The following is a 19,928-nucleotide window of genomic DNA, read 5'->3' on the forward strand; positions in this document are numbered from 1 at the left end:
GAGTGGGGTGCCATCGCCTTCTCCACTAAATGCTGAGTATAGCTTTATTTTCCTGATTCTGTTTGTGGCTTGCTAGAGCTGTCAGAGTCAGATCTTTGTCTTTTTACAATGAGAAGGAGGCAAAGATTCCCATTGGGCTTGATCTTTTTATCAGAGGCGAAGGGAAAGCTTATTCTCTGGACACATCTTGCAGGCTCAGTGCCTTCTTAATTAAATGTCAATAAGGGAATCCATCTCCTAGGAGGAACGTACTATTCTTTGGCAAAAACAGTTATTTGTGGGGTGGGAATGGGTCATGACTACAGCAGGTCATTACTTCCTTGGTCTTGGAGGATGGTGAGGTTTCTTGTGCCCCAGGAGAGCCTGAACCAAGCTATAGAGGAGGGGCCTCTGGTCCTTCGAACATGCAGCAGTGGGAGAAGCAGGAGGCGTGTCAGGAGCGAAAGGGGGCATCCCCAGGGCTGGTGCCAGTGACTGTAGACCAGGTCTGGGAGTGTCATTAATGGAGGCGCCAGGCTAGTGCCTGGCCACTGCAGTTCCCAGGCCATAAGAAAGAGACGCAGTGAATGACTCGCCCTAAGCCTCTGAGCTGTTTTATAAGCAGCCGCCTCCTTTCCTAGATTGGTGGAGTGGCTAAGGAAGGGACACAGAAATTTAAGTTTGTTGTCTCTTTCTTGCCCATGTCTGCATTGCTGTAGCTTTTAGGAAGGATTGGCTTGTGTGGCTCCCTGCCCGCCACCTGCACCGCCCCCCCCCCCGCCCCACCCCTGTGGCCCCAGTACCTCAAGGTGAAGTTTCATCTTACCTCTTGCACGAAGTTAGTTTCTAAAGTTAGCATATAAAGTGAAAATCTCAAATAATCAAAATTATCCTTGAAAAATATCTCAAATGGTCCATAAATCCAAGTGTATAAACCTGGTTTTGTATATACTCCAGGACAGAGTTGGGACACCATATGAAGTATTCAGTCTGTAATTAGGGGTCAATTTAAGTGAACGGTAGCTGTGCTTAAGCACTAGAATCGTGTCAGGATTCAAGGTGCTCACAGTGTGTGTGCGGTATACTGGAGCCCAGCCTTGCTGACGTCTCAGGTGCAAGTCCCATCACCTCACGTCCACCTTGTGCATAACTTCACCTTGGTGTGAGGCCTCATCAAGCAGAATTGTGGGTAAACCTCTGCACATGTTTAAATTCTGTCTCCTCAGGTTTCTGTAGTTCAGTGCAAGTGTGTTGAGATTCTCTGGTATCCTTCTTTTGTGCATTCTGTTTTTATTTACTTTTTAAATCATTATTATTTTTTTCTTCTAAACATGTTTTATAACCCTCTGCAGTCGTCTTTTATCCAAAATACTTATCTGTGTGTCTGTTTATTGCATTCTTAATTATTTTCAGTGTTCAAGATTCTTTAAAGGGGGGCTGCAGGAGAAAGCAAGTGTGCAGGGAAGGCCTTAAACAATCTTCATTTAATCCTGTAACCATAGCTTCCACTTTCCTCCTCTCTGGTCCTCTGCTGACTTAAAATTCTTACCCCTTGCACATAAGACCCTTTCTTTCCTTCATTTTCTTCTCTCTTTACGTCATTCTTCAGTAGAAAATTTCTGCTTATGCTAGGCCAGTTAGAAATGAATTCTTGTTATACCTACTATACATCACTGGTTTAGCTCTAGATGGTTAGTTGGTTCATGGATTAACCCCAGATTCATAGTATCATTAAGAGATGGATGGAGAATGGAGCCCACCCAGAGAAGTCAAAGGACACTTTTCCCAGGTCACACAGCTGCTTACTGACAAACTAAAACCGTGACCTTGGTTCCTGATTTGGAGCTGAATTCCTTTTCTCCTAATCACATAACTTGCCTTTGAAGCCTTGGTTGGGAGCAGTCCTTTGTAACATTTTCTTTTTTCTTCCAGCCTTTGGGGAATTGTGACTTCTTTTGTTTAATTTTATTTCAGTTCTTTTCCTTAACAAAGATGCTAGACCATATGAATTTCAAGAGGGTTAAATTTAGTTCTTTGTCAAAGATATATTTGAGAATTATGTGGTGACTCTTGATAAAAGCTGAGGACTGTGTCACGACTTCCAGGACTGGTAATCACTGTCCCAGGCACAGAGGTTTGAGACAAGGGAGACTGGTGACCGTAGTTCTAGGTGGGTGAGGGTTTCTGTAGGGAATCAGCTGACACACAGAGGGTAGTCAGGGTCAACAAACATGTGTTGAATTCCACTCTTTGCAAGGTACTAGGACTAGGTGTTGAAAGAACACACAGTCCCTACTTTCATGGAGTTCAACTTGAGAAAAGAACGTTGTATGTGTATTTAGAGAGATACCATGGAGAGGCTGTAATTTCTTTTGTCCTGATTTGGTCACAGAACTAAAGGAGATGGAGCTGCTGTTCACTGGGACCTTGAAAGAAATCCCCCAATACAGGGTACTCAATGCTAGTTTAGCCCTCAAATAGGGCAGGTGGGGTTTCCCAGGTCCCAAGGTCCAGTTGTATTTTCTCAGTAAAAAGGGCAGGTGGGGGGAATGGAGTTCTTTATATTCTTTTCTCCTATTTCTGCTGGTAAGCATTAAGCTAGATACTTTCTAATTTAAAAAAAAAAATGCTATTTCTTTTGAGCAGTAGGGGGAGTGTATCAGAAAAAAATAACTAGTGAAAATCATGATGCTGCATGTAAATCAAGCAATTCATCAGGCCTGGGGGAAGTTGGTGCCCTGTTTTCAGAGCATCTGAAAGGAGCTTCGGACTGGTAGGCGCATACAGGTGTTCTGATCTTTGCAGCCCTGCTCCAACCTGTGCTGCTTGACTCCCTGAGCTTTTGTTGGTTTAAAACATCACATTACAACAAAGTTCAAAGCCGTTGTCCTTGCTTTCTCAATCCCAAGGAAGGAAAATGGGTTATTTTCAGCCATATATGTTTCTTTTGTCTCAGGAAAAATGTAAAAGCAAACGAACAAACAAGAAACAAAAAATGAACACCTAAACCTTCCAGTAAAACAAACTTCAGCAGCCATGATGGACTTGTGGAGCCTTTGTTGCTGGACCGCCTAACAGGGTTTCTCATACAGGAGTTTTCCGGATTGACAGCTAATGTATAGATAACTGAGCCAGGCCCTGGCTGTCGTCATTTTGCTGTTGGAGAAGTGAGCATCAGAGAAGGGCTCAGGACTCACTCCACGCGACACTTGTAGCATTTTCATTGCTCACCAAGAGGGGTACATTGGTGGTGGTGGGAGTGTTTGTGTGTGGAAGAGAATGGTAGGTCTGCCTGCCCCCATGCTTGGCACGGGTAATGCAGCTTTCCCTCAGAGTCTGCTCCACGAGGCAGCTCTGTGGCCCCGTCTCAGTTCTGCTCTTCGCGCTGTTTACTTTGCTCTCTCCCCCAGCAGCTGTGTGAAGGGGAGAGCCGCAGCCTGCTGAAGTACCCGTAGGCTGTTCCCAGTGACCCTCAAGTCTTCAGAAGCATTTGAGTGAGAAGAATGCTGAAATCCGTTAGCTCTTTGGCCCAAAAGAAAAGCTGCACTGCCATGGTGATAAAGCTCCCAATTGAATAAGGAAAATGGCAATTTCCAAGAATCTGGGTGGTAGTTGTTTTAGTCAAGTTGAGAAATGGGATCACTGAGAAGGGGATTTCCGCAGCATCTAGGCTGTCAGGGAAACAGTTATTCCCCTCTGCCTCCTGTTTACAAATTCCAGGAAGGGAGCATGAGGCCTCGGGTTGCATCTCCATACCCAGTAAGACAGGCAGTCTGCAGGGCCTGTCAGCGCTCTTCACGACAGTTACGCTGTAGTTTTTCCTATTAAAATTTCCCAAAGAAATAGAGAAAGACACTGTAGTCTACAAGCCTTTGTTCCTGGGGAAGTTGACAGGGATTTCGCTTAGCTTTGTGTCCTGTCAGACTCCTTGAGGGAGGTCGTAAGAACATTTCTCCCTTTCCCCCTCTCTTTCATTCACCCTAATGGGACAAAGAGTTGCTGGATTCAACATTCTTTCCCATATGATTCTTAAGGCATGAGGGTCACTCAGATTTATTTTTAAACTCACAACCTCAGGCTGAGGAAAAGCAGTTGTCCTTCCTGAATTCCCTTGGAGGCTTTCAGCTGCCCAGACACCCCACGTCTTTATGGGGCACATTCCAGCGGTCTTAAAGCCCTGGCCCTCGGAGTAAAATCTGGTCTGGCGTCTCACTCGTGGAATCCCTTCGTGAGCCATGGCATGAATTAGGTGTCAGATTGGAAAGCAGAAGGAGCAGGTGGCCTGTGAGCTTAATATAATACTTCCGGCTTGGTAAAGTGGTTTTGGAGCCTTGTGCTTATTGAAAGTTTCCTTCCGCTTTCTTGTCCGCTTTAACCATCTCTTGATGGTCTTTAGTACCCTTCTGGGATTTTTCTAGGAGTGTGCTGGAGACTGTCAGAATATAAGGAGTTAAACCACAGTGAACTTGTGGAGAATAATTAAACAGTGATTAAGTGATATTTTAACTCCTGTTTACAGGGGAGAAATGGAAAACATCAGGAAGAAACTTTGGCCGGGGTCATCTTTGTGGGCCAGAGCCTGCCTGCCCTTACCCAGTTTCATTTTTAGCTGTGAGGTGAACTCACGTACCCTTCTCTACTGATGTCCATCTCTGTCTTTGGCCGTACCGCTCCATCTTCCCTTTCCTGTTGCCCCCTCCTCTTCTCACTCTCCCCTCTTCACCTCTGCCTGCTTCCCTTCCTTCCCCACATTTCTTTAATTGGCCTGGGAAAACCAGTTCCACTCAGAACAGTTGGAGCGGGACTCAGGTTCCCTTCTGTTTTCTGTTCCTTGAAGGCCGTGAGATGAAGCAGAGAGATAGGAGATTTGGGATATTTGGAAGGCCACTGGACTAGTGGGAAAAGCACCTGGGATTGAACCCCAGCTCTCCTGGGATCCTACCTGTGTAACCCTGAACAAGACACTGAATCTTTGCAAGTCTCTCAGCTTCCTCTTGTATAAAATGGGGATGTGATTCCTAGTTGAAAGAGTAGGAATTAGAGAGGATTAGAGCCTTGCCTGCCACCCACAGTAGGTATTTGATTGTGTTTGAAAGTTGGAGCTTTGCTGCATGATGGAATAGGTAAGAGTTGATGGTAGGGTTTAGATTGCCTTTGGTTAGCTTTTTGCCTGTTTAACTACATGTTAATTGTATAGTTTATATAATATGAAGTTATGTTATTCTTTGCCTTTATTCTTATCTAGTAAATGTAGTAGCAACCCAAAGGAGAGTTAGGAGCCCTATTCCCTCCAGTCTTCATCACCTACTGTTCCTCAGCCATTCCAGATAAACAAATTTAAGTGAAAAGAGTTTATATATAAATGTAGAATTAAGGCTTTAAAATTATTTATTTTAATTGGAGGCTAATTACTATACAATATTGTAGCGGTTTTTGCCATACACTGACATGAATCAGCCACAGGTGTCCCGCGTCCTGCACCCCCTCCCACCTCCCTCCCCCTGCATGCCTCAGGGTTGTCCCAGTGCACCAGCTTTGAGAGCCCTGTTTCATACATCGAACTTGGACTGGCAATCTGTTTCACATATGGTAATATATATGTTTCAATGCTATTCTCTCAAATCATCCCACCCTCACCTTCACCCACAGAGTCCAAAAGTCTGTTGTTTATATCTGTGTCTCTTTTGCTGTCTCACATATAGGGTCATCATTAACATCTTTCTAAATTGCATATATATGTGTTAATATACTGTATTGATATTTTTCTTTCTGACTTACTTCACTCTGTGTAATAGGCTCCAGTTTCTTCCACCTCAATAGAACTGATTCAAATGCATTCTTTTTAATAGCTGAGTAATAGTCCATTGTGTATGACAAAGCTACAGTCATCAGGACAGTATGGTACTGGCACAAAGACAGAAATATAGATCAATACAACAAAATAGAAAGCCCAGAGATAAATGCAGGCACCTATGAACACCTTACCTTTGCAAAGGAGGCAAGAATATACAGTGGAGAAAAGACAATCTCTTTAACAAGTGGTGCTGGGAAAACTGGCCAACCACCTGTAAAAGAATGAAACCAGAACACTTGCTAACACCATACACAAAAATAAACTCAAAATGATTAAAGATCTAAATTTAAGACCAGAAACCATAAAACTTCTAGAGGAAAACATAGGCAAAACACACTCTGACATAAATCACAGGAGGATCCTCTATGACCCACCTCCCAAAGCAATGGAAATAAAAGCAGAAATAAACAAAGGGACCTAATTAAGCTTAAAAGCTTTTGTACAATGAAGAAAACTATAAGCAAGGTGAAAAGACAGCCTTCAGAATGGGAGAAAACAGTAGCAAATGAAGCAACTGACAAAAAATTAATCTCAAAAATATACAAGCAGCTCATGCAGCTCAATACCAGAAAAATAAACAACCCAATTAAAAAATGGGCCAAAGAACTAAACAGACATTTCTTCGTAGAATTAAGACTGTGATTGCTTCTCTTCTTCAATTAGATTGGTACTTTCAAGTCCATTTTATATGTAATTTCTGAATTCCTACTCTTCATACCGATGCAGCTATTTATTTCTCTCAGGAACAATTCATTTACATAGAAGATGTAAGTTAATTTCTGAACACTTTTTATATTGTCATATTTGAGGCATTTGTGATGGAGAAATAGATCATGGTTATTCCATTGTTTTTCCTTTACTGAAGTGGAATGAGCCAAGGCCAGTGGGACTTGGCATAGCACAGGGCCTTTGCTATTCCTTTCAGCCCTTGTTATGCTTGGCTGTGTCTCTAGGTCTTAGGCTGCTCAGCTGTTTTGGAAACTTGCATAATGCATTGCTTTGCAGTATGAAAGATATGCTGTGGCTTTGTAATCCTCTTCTTTTGGTATATCACTTCTTTTGGGGAGGAATCTTCAAAAGTCAAGTGTCTCTAGAGTGCTTAGTATTTGAAGAACATAAGGAAGTTTGAGTACTTTTGTCTCAAAGTATCACAAGACATCAGCTCAGATTGCTTTTTATTTTATATATTCATGAATTGAAAGACAATATTGTTAAGATGGCAGTACTCCCCAAATTGATCTGCAGATTCCATGCAGTCCCTACCAAAACCTCTGTTGCCTTTTTTTTTTTTTTTTTTTTGCAGAAATTGACAAGCTGATCTTAAAATTCATAAAGAAATGCAAGGGACCCATGATAGCCAAAATAATCTTCAAAAAAAGAAGAGGAAATTGAAGCACTCACATTTCCCAATTTGAAAACTTTACTACAAAACTACAGTAATCAAGACAGTGTGGTAATGATATAAGAATAGAGATATAAATCAGTGGAATAGAATGAGAATCCAAAAATAACCCCCTGTATTTATGGTCAGTTTTTGACAAGCGTGCCAAGAAAATTCAATGTGGAAAGAATTCCCTTTTCAGCAAATTATAGTGGGACACCTGGATATCCATATGCAAAAGAATGAAATTGGACTCCTACCTTGCATGATGTACAGAAGTTAACTTGAAATGGCTCATAGACCTATGTGTAAGAGCTAAAACTATAAAACTATTGGAAGAAAATTTAGGAATAAATCATTGTGACTTTGAAATAAGCAATGATTTCTTGATTATGACACGAAAAGCACAAGCAACAAAAGAAAAATGTAGATAAATTAGATTTGATCAAATTAAGAACTTCTGTGTTTCAAAGAAGTGTAACTTCTGTGTTACACTGTTAGGAAAGTAAAAAGGTGCCCCATAGAATGGGAAAAGATATTTGTGAACCATACATCTAACAAGGCAGGGGTTTCCAACCTCTGGGATCTAACGCCTGATGATGTGAGATGTAGCTGATGTAATAATAATAGGAATTAAGTGCACAATAAATGTAATGCACATGAATCATCCCCACACAATCCCGTTCAATTTGTAAAAAAATTATCTTCCATGAAAATGGTCCCTGGTGCCAGAAAGGTTAGGGACTGCTATATTAAGGGACTTGTATCCAAAATATATAAAGTCCTCTTAATTAACAGTAAAAGGACAATTTAATCACAAATGGGCAAAAGATTTGAATAGATGTTTCTCCAAAGAAGAAACATAAATGTCCAATAATAAGCACATAAAAAGATACTCATCATCATTAGGGAAATGCAAATCAAAGCTGCAGTGAGATACCATTCCATACCCACTAGAATGGTTACTATAATCAAAAAAGAAAGCAAGATGTGGAGAAATTGGAACCCTCATACATTGCTGGGTGGGAACATAAAATGGTGCAGCTGCTTTGGAAAACAATTTGATGGTTCCTCAAGAAGTTAGAGTTACCAAATGGTCCAGCTTTCCACTAAGTACAAATCCAAGAGAAATGAAAGTGTGTATCTAGCAAGATGTGTTTAAAAATGCTTATAGCAGCATTATTCTTAATAGCTAAAAAATGGAAACAACTCAAATACCTACCAACTGATGAATGGATAAGCAAAAGCAGTATATTCATACAATGGAATATTATTCATCAATAAAAAGGAATGAAATAATAATCAGTGCTAACATGAATCACACTTGAAAATATTAATATGCAGAGAGAAAGGAGCCAGCTTGAAAATATTCTAGGTGAAAGAAGCCTGCCACAAAACACCACATGTTGTATGATTTCGTTATACAGAATAGGCAGATTCCTAGAGACAGTAGTAGATTAGTGGTTGCAGGGTTAGGGAAGGGTGGGATGGGAAGTGACTACTGATGGGTGTAGAGTTTCTTTCGGGGGGTAATGAAATGTCCTAAAATTACATGGTGGTGATGGTTGCACAGCTCTGTGAATATACTTGCATTAAATTATATACTTTAAAAAGTATGTGTACGGTATGTGTATAAAATTCAATAAGCTGTTATCCAAAACATTTCAGGTGATTTGTATGTCTGAATAGTATTTTTTCAGTTTGAACTTGGCCCCTGTTCCTGCCGTCATGAATCTCGGAGTTAGAGCATCACTCTTGAGCACTGGGCAGGTGACTGTTGCCTCAAAGCCTTTCTCATCTTTCTTACCTTCAGTTCATTTCAGTTGCTCAGTCGTGTCTGACTCTTTGCGACCCCATGAATTGCAGCATGCCAGGCCTCCCTGTCCATCACCAACTCCCAGAGTTCACTCAAATTCACGTCCATCGATTTGGTGATGCCATCCAGCCATCTCATCCTCTATCGTCCCCTTCTCCTCCTACCCCTAATCCCTCCCAGCATCAGAGTCTTTTCCAATGAGTCAACTCTTTGCATGAGGTGGCCAAAGTACTGGAGTTTCAGCTTTAGCATCATTCCTTCCAAAGAACACCCAGGGCTGATCTCCTTTAGAATGGACTGGTTGGATTTCCTTGCAGTCCAAGGGACTCTCAAGAGTCTTCTCCTACACCACAGTTCAAAAGCATCAATTCTTCGGCGCTCAGCTTTCTTCACAGTCCAACTCTCACATCCATACATGACCACAGGAAAAACCATAGCCTTGACTAGACAGACCTTTGTTGGCAAAGTAATATCTCTGCTTTTGAATATGCTATCTAGGTTGGTCATAACTTTTCTTCCAAGGAGTAAGTGTCTTTTAATTTCATGGCTGCAATCACCATCTACAGTGATTGTGGAGCCCCCCAAAATAAAGACTGACACTGTTTCCACTGTTTCCCCATCTATTTCCCATGAAGTGATGGGACCAGATGCCATGATCTTCGTTTTCTGAATGTTGAGCTTTAAGGCAACCTTTTCACTCTCCTCTTTCACTTTCATCAAGAGGCATTTTAGTTCCTCTTCACTTTCTGCCATAAGGGTGGTGTCATCTGCATATCTGAGGTTATTGATATTTCTCCTGGCAATCTTGATTCCAGCTTGTGTTTCTTCCAGTCCAGCATTTCTCATGATGTACTCTGCATATAAGTTAAATAAGCAGGGTGACAATATACAGCCTTGACGTACTCCTTTTCCTATTTGGAACCAGTCTGTTGTTCCATGTCCAGTTCTAACTGTTGCTTCCTGACCTGCATATAGGTTTCTCAAGAGGCAGGTCAGGTAGTCTGGTATTCCCATCTCTTTCAGAATTTTCCACAGTTTTTTGTGATCCACACAGTCAAAGGCTTTGGCATAGTCAATAAAGCAGAAATAGATGTTTTTCTGGAACTCTCTTGCTTTTTCTATGATCCAGCGGATGTTGGCAATTTGATCTCTGGTTCCTCTGCCTTTTCTAAAACCAGCTTGAACATCTGGAAGTTCACCGTTCACGTATTGCTGAAGCCTGGCTTGGAGAATTTTGAGCGTTACTTTACTAGTGTGTGAGATGAGTGCAATTGTGGGGTAGTTTGAGCGTTCTTTGGCATTGCCTTTCTTACCTTGGGTGAGAAATTTAGGTTTGCAGTTAACTTCTTGAAGGAGAAGAGCTGATGGCACTTTGTATCAGGAACCAAACCTTTTAAGGTGAATGTTCTGAGGTTGAGACCTTTCCAAATTTTAAATGTGACTGTCTGTGCCCTACCCTCGTTTTTGTTTATCCTCTCAACTTTGTGTCCCACTGGAATAGATTATGTTTTGGATCCCAGATCCCATTCCCAGCTCTTCTAAGAACCTCCCTTCTTTTCATTTCTTACCTTTTTCGTCCAGGCTGTTCTTGCTCTGAGGCTTTCTTTCCTGGGAGGTCGGGAATAGCTGGAGGAGCCTCTGGGTGGCGCCCTGTGTCCAGAAGGTGGACAAAGGAGAAGGACTCGCCTGAAAGACGCTTAGGCCTGTGTTGGCAGGAAGAGATGACTCATTTTTCATCAGAGGAATTTCAAAGAAAATATAATGACAGGATGATGTCAGAGGAGCAGGTGGAGACAGGAACCTTGATTGAGGTGCTGGAGGGTGGTGTTGGATTGTACGGTTGCCAGGGTAGGCAGAATGATTGACTGGCACAGATCACAAGAATCATCACCTGTTTTTCAGTTCCTTTCTCAAGAGCCCCGGTGTGGGCAGAGCCTTCAGAGCATGTGGTCAAGTCCGTGCCTGTCTTGGGTGTACTGGTTTTGTATCTGGGTGAGACACTTCATCCCATCCCAGTCATGGACGTATTTCACATGCAGTGTGGTGTGCATCAGCTCCATGACTCGCAGGGTCTGTGTCTGAGAACTGAAAATCACATGCTCATAGTGGCTTGAGGGGTGTCATTTCCCCTGATATATTAGATACAGGAACTTGCCTAGATAGCAGAAGCTCAGATCTCAGGGCGTGTGCGTACTAAGTCACTGCAGTCATGTCCGACTCTTTGTGACCCTATGGACTTCAGCACGCCAGGCTCCTCTGTCCCTGGGACTTTTTTCAGGCAAGAGTACCAGAGTGGTTTGCTAGACTCAAGGGATCTTCCCAACCCAGGGATCAAACCGCATCTCTTATGTCTCCTGCATTGGCAGGCAGGTTCTTACCACTAGTGCCACCTGGGAAGCCCCTCAGATCTTAGGGTCTTTACCTTGTTGCTGAAAATGCTCTGGTTCCGTCCACTGTTTTGGCAAGAGCTGGATCTTTGTTCTAATCTTAGTGGGTTTTTTTTTTTTTTTTCTTTTCTTTGAGTTGAGTTCCCTCCTTGGTGTGTATGGATGAAGCTGATAAGTGGGGGGAACTTACAGTCAGGAGGAAGGATAGATAAGTCTTCTAATCTTTTCATTTTGTAAAGCACTCCAGTTGGTTAGATGTTTAGGCTCCTATTGATATTAAGACTGTAAGGCGTGCTCCTGGTCATCACTGTGTTTTCGCAGCTACCGGAGTCTATGTGCTTGTGAGGTTGGATGCTAAATCAGTAGTTTACAAAAGGATAAAAGAAAGGATATTTAGTGCTAGTACTCAAGGAATGGGATTCCCCAGTGGCTCAGTGGTAAAGAATCTGCCTATCAATGCAGGAGATGTGGGTTTGATCCCTGGGTCGGGAAGACCCCTGGAGAAGGAAATGGCAACTCACTCCAACAGTCCTGCCTGGAAAAAATCCCAGGGAAAGAGGAGCCTGGCGATTTACAGTCCATGGAGTTGCAAGAGTTGGACCCGACTTAGCAACTAAACAACAACTCAAGGAATATTTGAGGAGAGATATCTTAGCAATATCAATTGTTGCTTTTGTGTTTTATGCATCATTCCTCTGCAAGTGGAGATAGGGGCTTTTAGGTGGCGTGGGACGCTGCCAAGAAATAGGAGCGCCTCTCTCTAAGATACACCATATGTGCTGCCTGCTCTGTGTGCTAAGTTGTGTCCAGCTCTTTGTGACTCTGGACTGTAGCCCACCAGGCTCCTCTGTCTGAGATTTTTCAGGCAAGAATACTGGAGTGGGTTGCTGTTTATTCCTCCAGGGGATCTTCGCGACCCAGGGATCGAAGCCATGTCTCCTATGTCTCCTACAAAGCAGGTGGATTCTTTATAGCTGAGCCATCAGGGAAGCCCAGGATACATCATAAGTAGGAAGAAAAGTGAAAACAAACCCTCAAACAAACAAAAATGCCTGAAATTGGAAAGAGAGGGAAAGAGAGCTTCATTTATTACTTGGTGCTGTCTTTAATCGTTGGACAGCACTACCAGGCACACTGTGGGACTGAAACTGATGTTTGGAGGAGGGTATGGAGGACATGAATCAGACAGCTTTTCTTAGAGAAGGGTGCTGGGCTTGCTTGGGCCTCAGTTAGCACTGTTACTCCTCCCGGCTAGTTGTGCTTCTCTCTGTTACCTTTCCATAAAATAACAGGTCAGTAGAGTAGATTTTTTACTTGAAATGCCAAGGAAAGTATCCTCTAGAATGGATTTGATTTGGGAGCTTCCTGAGGTTAATTTGTGATGACGGTGTTTCAGAAATCACCACCTGACTCACTGAGCAGAAGCAGCAGTCTTGTCCTGAACGTGTTCTTTGTGTATCCATCCCTTAATGTATTCAGGTCCTCTCTTCCTTTGGTTATGAGCTCAAGGCCTTTAATCATGAGGTTGAGCAGTGGTAAGCAAGAACTATTCTAACATGTCAGTTAACCAGAATGTTAAAGGAATCCACATGGGAGCTGGGGTTCCAAACATCTCTGATTTTTTTCGTGGGGGTGGAAAAGGACTCCTTTAAGGGTTCATTATCAACTATAGAATAAAATCCAAACTTATCTTGTCACTTAAGACCTCTTGTAATCCAGCTTAACTTTCTATGAAATTGTTTTTATCAAAATTATATTTGTTCTTATTTTAAAAGGTCAAACATTACTAGTACTATGAAGTTTCTAACAAAAGTCATTTCCTGTTCTATCCCTTCGTACCTGTGAGAACTACTTCCAAGTCATTTAGCTGTTTCTTTTAGTATTTTCCGCTGCTGCTGCTGCTGCTAAGTCACTTCAGTCGTGTCCGACTCTGTGCGACCCCACGGCTGGCAGCCCACCAGGCTCCGCAGTCCCTGGGATTTTCCAAGCAAGAACACTGGAGAGGGTTGCCGTTTCCTTCTCCAATGCAGGAAAGTGAAAAGTGAAAGGGAAGTCGCTCAGTCGAGTCCGACTCTTCGAGACCCCATGGACTGCAGCCTATCAGGCTCCTCCATCCATGGGATTTTCCAGGCAAGAGTACTGGAGTGGGGTGCCATCGCCTTCTCCATCTTCCACTACACTTATTAAATATACTCTTGTACTAGTGACTTGAATTTTCAGTTTTAGACATTATCTGTTGATGTTCTACTCTAGGAAGTTTGGGTTTAGTTTTTTCATCCCTGCTCTTTCCCTGGTTTCTGTTGTCATGTATTATTTCCATTGCTAGGTGCTCAGTGTTTAGATGGTTATGATCATATAAAGTTGCTTAAAGCTGTGGCACATAGTATTCTACAATTATATTTACTTTCTTGACCAATTTTTAAAATTTTTTCCTGGGATTAGCAATTGTCCTATGTTATCATTTGTTTACCATTCTATGTACCTATCTCCATGCTCTCCTATGGGAGTGTAAGGCAACTCTGTGTGTTGGAACATATCACATAATCTTTTGGTTCATTATTTCCTTTGGAGACACCCCCCCCCCTCGACCCCACGAAGAGTTTTCTGTTTTCCTGCTTCAGCTTTTTGTAAAGCTCAGCCCTGAGTCTCCCCTTTGCCATCAGACTGGGGAGTTCCTTTGCCTCTCTTCTATATGGGCTACCATGTTTCCTGGATCTCCTGCGTTCATCTTTCTTGGTTTACTGCATCTCTTCATTGGAATATATCGTAGAGTAGCTTCCTGAGAAAGGACCCTTGAGAGATTCATATTTTTGAGATTTGCTTATTTGAAAACGTCTTTATTCTCCTTTTCATTTAATGGAGGGTGTAGAGTGCTAGGTTACAAATGACTGGCTTTCAGTGTTGCTCTTGAGAAGTCCAGTGGCACTCTGGTTCCTGACCTTTGTTTGTGATCTGTTTTCTTTTTGATAGCTCTTAGGATTTTATTTTTATCTCTGATATTCTGAAATATGATGAAGATGTGTACTGATGAGGATCATTTTTACTTACTGAGTTAGGTTCTCTGTGGGTCTTCTTTATTTGAAAACACCTCTTTCATTTATTAGTTCTTTATAATTTCCTCTCTTCCATTTTCTCCTTCTGGTACTTCAGTTAGTTGGATACTGGACTCCACTGTTGATTTTCTGTCCTCTCCCCCTCACTCTATATTTTCTGTCTCTATTTTTGTTGCGATTTATGGTGAAGATCTTCAGCTCCACCTTCCAGCTCTTCCTGGAAGTATTTATTTTTGCTCTCATAATTTGTGTTTCTAAGCATTTCCCCCTGTTCTCTGCGTATTGCATTTTTATATGCTTGTTCTTGTTTTTGGCGATATTGCCTTTTAAGGCTCTGAAAATAGTAATTACCGCCTCCCTTCAGTGTCTTCCTCTGCTTCCAGTGTCGTCTGTGTTTGTTTCAAGCTCCTTCTGTTTGCTCATATGGTCTCTGTCTTTCATGTTGGAGACTCTCTTATGTCTGAAGTTTCTTGGTGGTCTTCATAATTAAGAGTTAGCCCCTAAAAAGCTGATTGGTGGGGCTTGTTGCCTGGTGTGCAGTCATGATTGACCGGGTAGGGAAAGTCCATTTCCCCTGGCCAGTCTCCTTATCTAGGGCCTCTTTAGCCTGGCAGCCAGAGCTCTGGGGTTGCCAAGCAGGGCAATAGGGCACCGGGGAGGGTTGTGTTGTTCATTATGTCAAATTTCACTTAATGCTCCTGTTTTCGGTGAGGTACCTCACTTCTGACCTCAGGTGAGCCTGAAGACATTCAGCCAGTCAGTGTCCCACCTCACCCTGCATCTCTCCCCCACCACCAGGCCTTCCAGGGTACCGAGTGCTTCCAATTCCTGATCCTTTCTGGAGTCTTGCAGCACCCGTTGCCGTGTTCCCAGCCCCCTGAAGGCACTTAGCAGAAAGAGAAAGCTGAAATTTAGTGACCATTTATCTTTCTACTCTCTAGTTTATCAAATTTCTGTTGATATTTTAAATTCCAGACTGGTTTATAAAATTTCTGTTGTTGCTAATAGTTAATATAGAACCTAGGCAACTAAATATTTCACAGAACCGCAGAATTTTAGAGCTGGGAAAGAATTTAGAGATCTAGAATATCAACTCATTTATGAATAAATAAATGGATCCAGTGTGATTAAATGGTGCTAGAGTCATAATAAGCTAGAGAAATGGAACTGTCGCTTCATTGTCTAGCTCTCAAGCTGCTGGATGTACTGATAAAATCGGATACATGCTTAATTAAATATTCTGGTTAATTCAGAGTTAATCAGAGGGCACTTTCTGTTTCATTCTTTTTTTTTTTTTTAAATTTTATCTCTTTCTTATGGCTGTTGCTGCTTGGGCTTTATCTCTGGTTTCAGAGAGCAGGGGCTACTCTGCAGTTGTGGCACTCGGGCTTAGTTGCTCTGAGGCGCGTGGGATCCTCCCGGACCAGGGAATGAACCTGTGTCTCCTGCATTGGCAGGCGGACTCTTCACACTGAGCCACCAGGAAAGCCTTCTGTTTCATTCTTGTTGAAAATTTTTATACATTTCTTTTGGTCTTAGTAATTACATAATTTTGTCATAGGTAAGTTCTTTCTGATTTTTGTTTTTGACAAATCGGGATATTGAATATTTATTTTGAATTTTGTGAAAAACTGAGTTGTGTAATAGTTTTTCCCAAGGCCTTAGGAAACCATGGATTACTGGTGAGAAGGATATTAGCAACTGAAGTGAAAAACGCTGTGATTTCAAGAAAAATTCTTTAAAAATGAGTGATTATGATGTATGTGGGGTGATTATTTTTCTTCTTCAGTAGTAGAGTGCATATAGTAGGGGGCAACCCAGTCTAGCTGAGTCCTGGTTAAAGTTTTGCTGTTTGAATATATGTCAAGGATTATTGAAATATCCTTAAGGTAAATTGTGTCAAAGGTGCTCCAGAATTTCCCTGAGTTATTTAGCTCTTGGCAGTCATTTCTAAAATGTTTGAGATAGCTCTGTTGATGATCACTTCTGATGGGCTAGAAGCTCTAAGAGTATCTATTGGGAGAAAGCTGAACAGTAACTATTGTTTTTTTTTTTTTAAGGATTTGTTGAATATCAAGAATGCCAGTCACTAATCGAAACAGCCAGAAGCCATTTGTTTCCTCAGTCCCCACTTTGGGCACCTGAGGGTGGATGGGCAGATACTTACTTAAGAGGCTCCCTCTTCCTCAGATTTGGTTTTCATCAGTGCTTTGCCTCATAATATAAGGCTGCAGGATAGCAGATGGTCTGATGCTGGGGCTGGCTTGCAGTCTCCATTGGGCAGCGCTGTTGCTAGAGAAGCAGTCTTATGGTGGAACGAACCAGAGCTGACCAGGAGGCTGGGCTGGGCTCTGCTCCATGTCCATTACTCTCGGTTTCATCCAGAATAGAGACTGTGGCCCCCAGATTTTAGATGTGCTCGTTGGTGTTTCTGCCTTTGCCTGCTTCTTCATTGCCATCTGGCTGTCATTGGAGAGAATTCACTGTAGCTCTGAGACTCTGCAGGGAGTTGAGAGGAACTATGCTTGTTTCCTGGATGGGGTGTGTGTTCTCTTCCATTAAAACTGTTACCCACATTTCCTTTTATTACTCGTTAAGTCAGAGGCAGCTGGGAGGATGCATTACTCACCAGCCGCACACAGTGGCCCTGGCTGTGGACAGGGAGTCTGGGCTGAGCTGAGAGTGAGTCAGCTCAGGGAATGGAAAAATTGCAGGGTAGTGTGGGGTAGGGGTTGTGTGCCAGTGACTGTTCCTTCTCTGCTTGCTCTTTTCTCTATAAGGACTCATCAGAAAGCTCTGAATACTGAGCATCCAGTTTTGGTAGTCAGTAAGCCAGCCAAACTGTGGTGATGGTGTCTCCCGTGAAAGGAACCAGCTGACTGCACTTAGCGTTGTTGTCCTCTATGTTGTGTGTGTATAACATAGAAGGGTTATATGGGTTTTGAGGCAAGCTTGAGCTTGTATAATAAAAGTTCTGTGTGTGAGGATTTCACTAGAATCAAGCAATCACAGAGTCTCTTTGTCTTAGTTGTAAAATTTAGTCATCTGTATCTATTTTTGTCCAGTAGGGGTCACTGGGGTATTAAACTCTAAAGGAGAGAGCCAGCTAATCCCATGATAGACCAATCAGATTCCTTATCTTGATTGTTTAGAGTACTTTTTTTATTTTTAGAGCAGAAACGAAAGACGTGAACTTTGTGGAACATTAATTATTTGAAGAGCAGATTATTCCAATGGTTGACATGGAATTGATTAAAAAATAATAATAATAACCAGCACCCCCTGAGACCCCTTGAGTTGGAAGCAGGGAGTCTTAACCACTGGATCTCCAGGGAAGTCCTGAGATGGAATTGATTTTATGAGTAAGATTTGAAGAGCAGTTTTTAAAGACAATGACAAGAAATAGGGGAAGAAAATTGTCCATTAAATCATCTGATATGTACCCATGTACTTTACATATATTCCTTATTTAATCTTGTGACCAATGGTGAGAAACAAGTATTTATATACATATTATAAGTATTAGGGACCCAAGTTCAGGAACATTCGTGGCTTCCCCAGGTCACATCGTTATGAAGCGATACTATCAGAGGAGATCCTGTTAGCCATGTCTCATTTGACTTTGATCCTTGGACCCTGGTAAAGGGTCATGAGAGCAGAAGGTTATTAGAAGGTAAGCAGAGCCTGATGGTAGATTCTCCTGAGAAAGACTAAAATGATTCTTGTGTTGAATTAGAGTTCAGAGCAGGCTCCAGGGATTCATAAGTGGAAAGAAGCTAGCAAGTCTGTCTTTATCTTCAGGGGGCAAGTTCTACCTCTTTTTCACTTAGAGCTACCGCCGGGATGTGGTCAACTGTCTCACAGAGATCTAAAATTAGCTCTTTGTTTGTGTGCAAAGTTTGGTTTCCATGGATAAGTAGTTTAAGTTGGTCTCTCTGACCTGCCTTTTATCTTGGCCTAGACTCTTCTGAGCCTTGAATGCTGCTGCCTACTGGCATTTTCATGCCTGCCCGGTTATATCTTAGTTGAGCTCCCGAGCCCTCAGTCAGTTGCTTGTCTATTCTACTTCTGCATTCTTGATTTTCTGATATCTCAGGAAAACAAGTCGATCACACGTTCATAGCCAGACCACACTAAAAGACATTTCCCATTGAGACCATTGTTTTGTTTTTATTTGGAAAAGTATTTTTAAAATTGCATTTAGGTGGGATACAAGTAAGATGCTAACTCTCTTTAAATGTGCATTTACTTGGAATCACAGATATTTCTGGACAAAAATAACAACCTTGGCAAAATTCAGAAACAGCCCCTGTAGACAGGGCTTCTTCTTCTTAAGTCACATTTTTCCATTTATTTGAGATACTGACTCTCAGAGTATCCTGGAGAAAGTTTAATAGCTAGATCTTATTATTTTTACTTTGCTGGGGAAAACAGAACCCCAAAGAGAAGGATTATTTAAAATGGTGATATGGATATTAAGGTTGACTAATACTCTTACACTTACATATTCCTTTTGGAAGCAGGGCCATTGAAGCCCATTTTGTTTTATTCATTGAGTTGGTGGTTTAGAGCTGTTAAATACCTTGGCTTACCTCCTTGCATTGGCCAGTGAAGATGATTTGATGCTTTGCTAGGTCCCATGTGGCTCTGTGGTAAAGAATTTGCCTGCCAGTGCTGGAGATGCAAGAGGTGTGGGTTTGGTCTCTGGGTCAGGAAGATGCCCTGGAGGAGGAAATGGCAACCCACTCCAATATTCCTGCCAGGAAAATTCCATGGACAGAGGAGCCTGGTGGGCCACAGCCCATGGGGTCGCAAAGAGTTGGACACATCTGAGTCATGAGCACATGAACAAATGTTCTAGTGCAGGAACAATGATAACAATAGTTCACATTAATGAGGGTGAGAAAAATGCATGGACTATTTGGCACTAACATACATAGTGCTTACTGAGTGCCGAATAGTCCATGCATTTTTCTTACCTAATCCTCACTGGAACACTGTGAAGAGGTAACTTTATTATCCCCATTTTACAGACAGGGAAATTGAGAATGAAAGAGATTGAGTAGTTGGTCCAAAGATACAGCTAGAAACCATGAAGTCAGATTTTGGGTCTAGGTTTGGCTAAAGATTGTGTTAGAGTTCTGGAAAGAGAGAAGAGAATGGGGCTTGAGGAGAGTTTGGCTGCTGGATAGAATTCATATCTTGAGAGACTTGTAGAAGTGGAATTTCTGAATCAATAAATTAACTTTTTCCTCATAATCTCTCAGGTAGATTTGGAAGTTCACTGTTAAAAGTGTCTCGGCTCCTTTGCTAGTGTATGTTATCTGCTGGGCCTGTTGAGAGGAGCATGCTGAGTTATCCCTGCCGTAAGATGAATAGTTTTCTGGGCACTTGCTCTCTGGCGTGTTTTTGTGGTGAAAATAGACGTTGTATTTTGGGAATCTTGATGACTGGTTGG

General features: G+C 42.1%; 1 protein-coding gene across 1 annotated transcript in view; it reads left to right on the forward strand.

Annotated features, from left to right (window-relative positions):
• The window catches only part of MACF1 (microtubule actin crosslinking factor 1), a 326,239-nt gene that overhangs the window by 62,608 nt on the left and 243,703 nt on the right, over window positions 1-19,928 (forward strand). The window lies entirely within an intron of this gene.

This window comes from Ovis aries, chromosome 1 (assembly GCF_016772045.2).
Source record: "Ovis aries strain OAR_USU_Benz2616 breed Rambouillet chromosome 1, ARS-UI_Ramb_v3.0, whole genome shotgun sequence".
Lineage (NCBI taxonomy): Eukaryota > Metazoa > Chordata > Mammalia > Artiodactyla > Bovidae > Ovis > Ovis aries.